Source organism: Macaca fascicularis, chromosome 5 (assembly GCF_037993035.2).
Source record: "Macaca fascicularis isolate 582-1 chromosome 5, T2T-MFA8v1.1".
Lineage (NCBI taxonomy): Eukaryota > Metazoa > Chordata > Mammalia > Primates > Cercopithecidae > Macaca > Macaca fascicularis.
Window position 1 is genome coordinate 151022817 of NC_088379.1, and position 8691 is coordinate 151031507.

Sequence of the window (8691 nt, forward strand, 5' to 3'; positions counted from 1 at the left end):
GGCAATGGAGATACCTCTTTGAGGTCCTCATTTCAATTCTTTTGACTAAATAGCCAGAAGTGAGATTTCTGGATCATATGGTAGGTCTATTCTTAATTTCTTGAGAAACATCTGTACTATTTTCCATGACAGTTGCACCATTTTACATTCCTAGCAACAATGCACAGGGGTTCTGATTTCTTCACATCCCTCACCAACATTTGTTATTATGATTATTTTTTATAATGGCCATTTTAACACGTGTGAGGTAATATCTCATTGTGGTTTTAATATTCACTTACCTGATGATTAGTGATGTAGAGTATCTCTTCATATATCTCCTGCCCATTTACATGTTTTATTTGGAGTAATGTCTGTTCAAGTCCTTTACCCATTTTTCAATAAAGTTATTCAGAAGACAGCTACTGTTTTAAACCATTATTCTTTTTTTAAAAATTACAATTCACATTATTTTTTTAACTGTTATTCTTTGATTTGGGTGAGATAAACTGAGTCTGATGTAGCCCACTCTTAGATATATACAATTGGAAGTTTAGTCTGCAAGTCTACTCTGCACCTTTGGGCAAGTGGTCATGTTTCCTGTTATTCCATATGTCTAAGAAGATATATACACCTTTTTGTTGTATATAACTAAGAGTAAGCTACATTAGACTGCGCTTATCTCACCCAAATCAAAGACTAATGGTTTAAAAAATACTATGGCTCTTCGTCTAGGTAGGCCATCATACCTGTAAATACCTGCATCATCTTCTCACATCTGTCACTGATGCAGACTTCATAACAAGATGTTTCTTACTTTAAGCTATTGAGAAACTCTACCTTACTAAAATGTAAAGGAGAAAATGACCATATTGGATTTTCTATTATTCCCTTATGTGAAATTAGTTTTTTAGATATTTGCCATAATGGCATTTGGCTGACAAAGTAGGGAAGAAATACAGAACACATAAATTATTTTGGAGGAACATTTAGGGGTTAGAAATCCAAAGCCAAGAGCTGAGGTTTGGTTAGATAGGGATGCTCTTGCGAGACATGCCCTGGTGAGAATTCCAGTGTAGTCAGGGATGACCAAACAGGACTGGGGAAGAAGAAGTACTTTGACAAGAAAACTTTAGGAAGACATCAAAGACAACTACTTTCTTCAAATGGCTCACCCCTATTGGCCAGCACGCACCATCTGCATTGAAGGTGGAAGACACCATCCCTGAAGCTTTCTTTCCTCACACCCTTTCTCTATAGTTACTTTGTTTCTAGGGTGTCTTCTAGTGGATATTCTTCTTCTGTGCTGAATCTGATTTGTCATGTTCCTTTCCGACTGAGAGATGAGTGAGCTATGGCAGCCTACCTAATGACTGCCAGACTTATCAATGCTTGCAGATCCTCATCAGATGCAGATATGCAGCTTCAGTACTGGCATTGGTGTTGCAAATGGTCAAAGGATGAAAATAACTCCTACCCTAGTTTTGTTCAGCAGCTACATCTAGGCAAATTTTTCACTCTTTCTAATGTGGCACTTTGCGTAGGTCTGTGTGAAAATTCTGGGCCTTACACTTTGTCAATAATACCAAAGTTAGGCAAGCACTCTTGGACCAGGGGAAAGTCGCCAGTAGTTTAGGAATGAAAGAACTTCAAAGATGGAAAGAAGCCATGCACAGAGCTTAGCCAAGGCTTCCTTTGCTCCAGCTAGTGGAGACTAGTAAAATATTATCTTTTGAAACGCCTATACACACCCCAAGAATACAGAAATCATCTTCCTTTCTATTATGAAAAGGCAGTCAATTTTCTCCGTCATAGAGTTCCTCCAGAATCTCTTTTTCTCTGGAGTTTTGAATTTGTAGAAGCATACTATTGAATTGTTCTCACAATAAATTAGAGCAGAAAAGCCTCTGAGTTATTTTGGGGGTAGGGTGGTATCCTTAAAACTCTAATTTGTAAGATGTGTAATGAGGAGTTAACTTACATGCTGTGGGTGGAACCAGTGTGTCCTTTGTCTAATTAGGAAGGTAAAAACTAATCTACAATGAATGGTTTGAGATTTTTTCTACTCCTAAACAAGAATAGATGCAAAAAGTCAGATTTGGGCTATAATCACCAGTTTCAGACATTTAAAAGTGATGATGAAACATTTATGAATTAATTGTGTGATTTGGGTTGGGGGGATATGGCTAAAGAAGTGCTTACATTTTGATTCCTATAGAGTTCTCATCAAGGGACTTCATTTTCTTTCATATTTAATTTAACATTTATTAAATTTGTGCTACTGAAAGGATCTTATCCTGGGACCAATAGAGAATTCATTTGTTTAGTCATTTATTCATCCACTTATATTTAGAGTACTTTTTCTTTGCCAAGCATTGAGAAGATACATGAAAGTTAAAAGGGTCACATGCTGCTATTTGGAAATAACGTTAGGTTGGTCCTAATCTAGCAAGTGCCTACATCAATTATTTGGTACTTCACCTACTCAATGTGATTGAAGAAAATCCAGCAATTTTAAAATCCATGATTGTTCATGACTAAAGTAGAAGCTGTGTTTTTTCTCTCTCTGTTTTGTGTCCTCTGCCACTGGTCTTAGTTCTTTAGCATAAGCTAGAAAGCCTAGTTTCTCCTTCTAACAGAAGGCAGCTAGGATTCTTCTCAATTGAGTTTTTATGGAAGACCCTCAATGTTAAGAGGATATTAATCTTTCCTCTAATTACAATCTATGAATGGGGTTGGGAGTGTCCCAATTTTTGGGGAGACAAATACAAAAAGAGAATAAAATGTTTGTGAGACAGTTGATCACCTTCAATGTATGAGTGATCTTTTAGAAATACATGCATATATTGGTGCAAGGTTCATCTCAACAGAAAAATCTATACTCGTTGCTCCTGAGAATTTTAGGTGACAAAAGAAGTGCTTTTTTTGAGACGATCTCACTCTGTCACCCAGGCTGGAGTGCAGTGCAGTGGCACGACCTGGGCTTATTGTAACCTCCACCTTTCAGGCTCAAGATATCCTCCCACCTCAGCTTCCCGAGTAGCTGGGACCACAGGTGTGCATCACCATGCCTGACTAATTTTTGTATTTTTTATAGAGACAGGGTTTCACCATGTTGCCCAGGCTGGTCTTGAACTCCTGGGCTCAAGCAATCTGCCCGCCTCAGCCTCCCAAAGTGTTGGGATTATAGGCATGCACCACGGCACCCAGCCTAACAGATGTGCTTTCTAGTGCAAGGAATTCAGCAACTGCAGAAGCATTCATTTATCCTGAAATTAGAGACAGAAGAAAGCCAACTACTTAGGAAAAACATAATTGATATGAAAGAGCTTATGCTGTGTTATGATTTGAATGCTGGAATACCCCAGAATTCCTATGTTGGAACCTAACGCCCAATGCGATAGTAGTAAGAGGTGGGGCCCTTGGAAAGTGATTAAGTCTTAAGGGCTCCACCCTCACGAATGGGATTCGTGCCTTTATATAAGAAGCCTGAGCAAGCTCCCTTGCCCCTTTCTGTCACGTAAGGATGCAGTTAGAATGTGCCATCCATGAAGCAGAGAACATGCCCCCACCAGGCATTGAATCTGCTACAGGTTTGATCTTGGACTTCCTAGCCTCCAGAATTGTGAGTAGTAAATTTCTGTTGTTATGTAAATTACTCAGTCTAAGGTATTTTGTTATAGCAGCCTGAAAAGACCAAGACATGCTACCATGTTGGTAATTTTCAGCTACATCATTTCACTAATCTAGAATTGAGAAAAAGAGATCCTAATGTTAAAAGTTACTGATAACTAAAACTTGCCCTTACATTTTTGCATTCTCCCTGGATGAAGGCCTGAGATTCTGAAGTTGTTCTTGAACTTGACCCTACTAGTTTACATTATGCTGCATTTTAACTGCATCACTGGGCTAGTGAAAAAAACATACACACAAAAAATATGGATTTGATAACTCACCCTGAATATTTAAGAACATCTGTTTTTTGCTATAAACATTTTTTAAAAGCCTAAACATGAAGCACTGGTCCAATTCATTAATATTTTGGAATACATTTAATTACTGTATATTACAATAAAACGAGCTGTGTGTTTTTTTGTAGTTAAAAAGCCAGCATTTTCACATTATCAGTTAAAACCACATTAGAAAGTACATTTTAAAAATTGAAAGTGAGTTTATTGAAAAGAAACGTGTTACTGGGTATTCTAGCAGAGAAAATCCCTTGAATATCTACAAAAGCATTTTTAAGAGTTAAAAGAATCACATACCTTGGCAACCATTTGCTAATTTTGAAAGTATTCCCAAGTTTTTATATATTATATTTATTTAAATTGGCCATACGATTTTAATTGGTTTCACTGTGGTAGAATTAGCTTCATTGAAGTAGATGTACTCTCCTACAAGCTGAATAGCAGCCCTATGTAGCACAGATTTCCAGCATAAACTATAATTCATAAAGGCCAACACAACTCTTTTCTTTGTAGCTGGGTAACCATTTATGTTTGAGGTGAAGATGTTAATATGGAAATTTGGTGAACTAGGAAAGAGGACGAACGCTATCACTCTAATTTATGACCTTTCATATAAGGCCAAATGTAAAGGCAACTTCAATTGTTTTATATCTCAGGGCCAGCACATAGCAGATGTATGAAATTTGGAGTGTTAGACATAAACTTTTATTACCAAATTATAAATAATTTCTCCCACTTATAATGTTCACCTTTCAAGTTCATCTTGATTAAAATACAAGGGCAGCTTCACACCGATTTCACTGAATTTTACAGCTGAGAGAGGTTTTCTAGAGTTCACAGTGGAGCATAAAGCATCACAGCATTTGGGAGACTGTCCTTCCAGGAGCTCAGACTCTGATCCTATCTCTTTGAAAATTCAAGTCATGCCAAAATAATGGCTGATGAAGTCCAAACATTATTTAAACATCTCACATGTTACATCTGAAACCAAGTGCCCATGATGTAGAATATATCCCTTCTTTGGATAAGCAAAACGACACACTACTTTTTCTGAGAAATTTGCTCACCAGTCAATAAGCTTGTATCACTTCTTAGAAGGTATTCAACAACCAGAGCGTGTCTATCTCATTTTCTCTTTCTTTTCTTTCTTTTCCTTTTCTTTCTCTTTCTCTTTCTTTCTTTCTTTCCCCTCCCTCCCTCCCTCTCTCCTTCCTTCCTTCCTTCCTTCCTTCCTTCCTTCCTTCCTTCCTTCCTTCCTTCCTTCCTTCCTTCCTTTTAAGAAACAGTCTCACTCTGTTGTCCAGGCTGGAGTACAGTGGCATGATCTCGTCTCACTGCAACCTTAGCCTGACAGGTTCAAGAGATTCTCATGCCTCAGCCTCCCGAGTAGCTGGGATTACAGGCGTGTGCCACTACACCCAGCTAATTTTTGAATTTTAAGTAGAGATTGGATTCAACATGTTGGCTAGGCTGGTCTCGAACTCCTGACTTCAAGTGATCCGCCAACCTCAGCCTCCTAAAGTGCTGAGATTACAGATGTGAGCCACTGCCCCTGGCCTCTTTTCATTTTCTATAACAAATAGTTTTCATATCCCATGATTAAAGGCAGATAATGGTGACCCCAAGTATCCAAAACTAGTACATCACAGCTTATGAGCTCCTACTGTACAGTCTCAAGGTCCAGGAAAGGTTCAGGTCCATGCCAGCACTTCATACCAGTTAATGCTTTGCTCCAACAAGACCAGCCAGTATTCTTAGAAGCTTAACATCCATGTTAGGTATTAAAATTTGCTTTGGAGAGTGTTGGCCAATCCAATTACATGTTTGTATTTATCATCATCATCATCATCAACAACCACAACAACAACACAATACATTCACCTACGAGTTCACAGGACTTCCGGGTGTTTAATAAGCTGAACATGAGACCATCTCATGAATATGAAACATTGAAGGACATAGTTATCTAAAGGCATTTGTACTATAGAACTGTAGAAGTAAGGGACAAACAATGAAGTGGCAAGAGCTCCCTTCAGCATTTTTATATCTGCCATTTGTCTATTTTAAGCATAATAGCTTCAAGAGAATGAAAAGACAAGCCATAAACTGGGAGAAAATATTTGTAAAAGACATATCTGATAAAGAACTATTATTCAAAATATACAAAGGACTCTTAAAACTCAACAATAAAAAAAGAACAAATTGATTCAAAATTGGGCCGAAGACCTGAACAACCAAAGAAGATATACATATGGCAAATAAGCATATAGAAAATCCTCCATATCATATGTCACTAAGGAATTACAACTTTAAACAACTATGAGATAGTCACTAAGCAGCTATTAGACTAGTCAAAATCCAAAGGACTGGAAACACCAAATGCCCGTGAGGATGTGGAACAATGGAAACTCTCATTCACTGCTAGTGGGAATGCAAAATGGTACAGCCACATTGTAAGACAGTTTGGCAGTTTCTTACAAAACTAAACATACCCTGCTGTATGATCCACAGTCATACTCCTTGATGTTCACCCAAATGACCTGAAAACTTATTTCTACACAAAAACCTGCACACGCATATTTATAGCAGCTTTATTCATAATTGCCCAAACTTGGAAGCAACCAAGATGTCCTTTAGTAGGTAAATGGATAAATCAACTGTGGTACATCCAAATAATGGAATATGATTCAAAACTTAAAAGAAATGAGTTGTCAAACCATGAAAAGGCATAGAGGGGTCTTAAATGCATATTTCTAAGTGAAAGAAGCCAGTCTGAAAAGGCTACACAGTGGGGTGGTGCAGTGTATGCATCACCAACTATGTATGGTATGATTCCAAATGTATGATATTCTGGAAAAAGGCAAAACTTTGGAGACAGAAAAAAGATCAGTGGTTGCCAGTGGGGAGGAAGGGGTAAATAGGTGGAGCACAGAGAATTTTTAGGGCAGTGAAACTGTTCTGTATGATACTACAATTGTGGGTACATTTCATTATGCATTTGTCAAAACCTATAGCATGTGCAACACCAAGAGTGAACCCTAATGTAAACTTTGGCCTTTGGATGATAATGATGTGTCAGTGTAGGTTCATCAGTTCTAACAACTAAACGAAACTAAACTACGTAAGTTAAACTAAATCTTGCCAAAATATTTTTATGACTTTAAGCCTCCTTTATAAATTAATGTTCACATTCAGGGTTTTGAAGACTAGTATTCAGCAAAAGTCTTGCAATGTTTTCTTTGCATCATAAAAGATGCTGAAAGCAAAACCCTGGGAAATATGGAAAATTGCCTGAGTTAGTAAAAGTCATTTATAAGCTGCTGAGGGGCTTTTGGGAACAGCTACACTTTTTATAAACTTGTTAGCTCATGAAATAATTCAGGATGCCCACCCCGTGTGTCAAACTGGGCCCTTACCCAGCTACTGCCCTTGGAGAAGGCTGCAGCTGCTCTGCAGATGAACTAGGCCCTTAAAACTCCTCATGGCTCCCTACCCACCACGCTAGTGTTAACAGCTCAATTAGGGCTCTGTAGGAAAGGGAAAGAAGTTTTAATCAAAATTTTATTTTATTTTTTTTAATAATTTAAACAACCAGTAAGGAATGTGCAATTTGATGTCTTGCAAAGAAAGTTTTTAGGAACAGGCCTTTTTATCCTGTTATGTTTGTACTTTGCAAGTAATTATTTGATTTAAACAGTCCTTTTCTTAAAATTTTTATTTATATTATATTTTATATTGCAAGAACTTCAAATACAGTCCTCTCAATAAATCAGTAACTGTTTGGTCTTTACCCAAACTGAGCTTTTATAGAAGGATATAAGGAAGTCTCTATTCTTTACCAAATCACATCCACTTGTTTTCTGTCCCTGATATCAATCAAAAGTTCATTTCTTCTGCCTTTAGCCAAAAGAAGGTTACAAGGGAGGAATTCTTTATCTCAGAAAAAAATTCTGCATCTTAGATTTTATAACACCTAATGGGGTTAAGGATCTGTGTTGGAAGATCTTATTGCTTTGTGTATAGCGTTACAAACCATAAATAAAATTAAAGTAAGTTTTCAGCTGATGAGAGTAAAGGAATCAAGTCTTGGGGTAACAGTTCTCTTTTTTTCCCCTTCCAATCCCATTAATAGAAAGTGTTGAGAATTCATGCAAAATTCCAAACCAAGTTCCCATAGTAGCACTTAAATAATGTCTGCACACCATTTCCAATTGGAACAAGTTTTTAATGTAACACAATTAATGTCATTATAATTCGGAGTTACTTGAGTGATTTTAATTATTTTTTAATCAACATTGCCATGGAAACAGTCTCTTGCTAAAATGGCTTAAGTCTTCACACATTTAATCAATATCCAGAGGTAGATTTAAAGACTTGAGGTGTTTTATTTATTTATTTGCTTTAAACTATTCAAGGACGTTTCTGGGTACACAGTGCCGTTACTTAAACAGTAAATTCCAGTTTCCTATGACTTCAAGTTATTTTTTACACTTCTGCAAATAAATCCTGGACAAAAGATCACTTCTAGTTTCCTGGATTTTTGTTTTTGTTTTATATTATATTTGTTTTGTATTCAGATTTCTGTCAGAGGAACTCCAGTGCACCAATTTTGCTACTAGACAAAACAGGATTCTCGGATTTGCGCGCTTCGGCGCTGACAGGCTTTTCGGCCCCAGCGGGCTGCCGTAGCAGAGAAGAGCAGTGATTGGCCGAGGCAGAAAAGTGCCGCTGCCTCGGCGGTTTC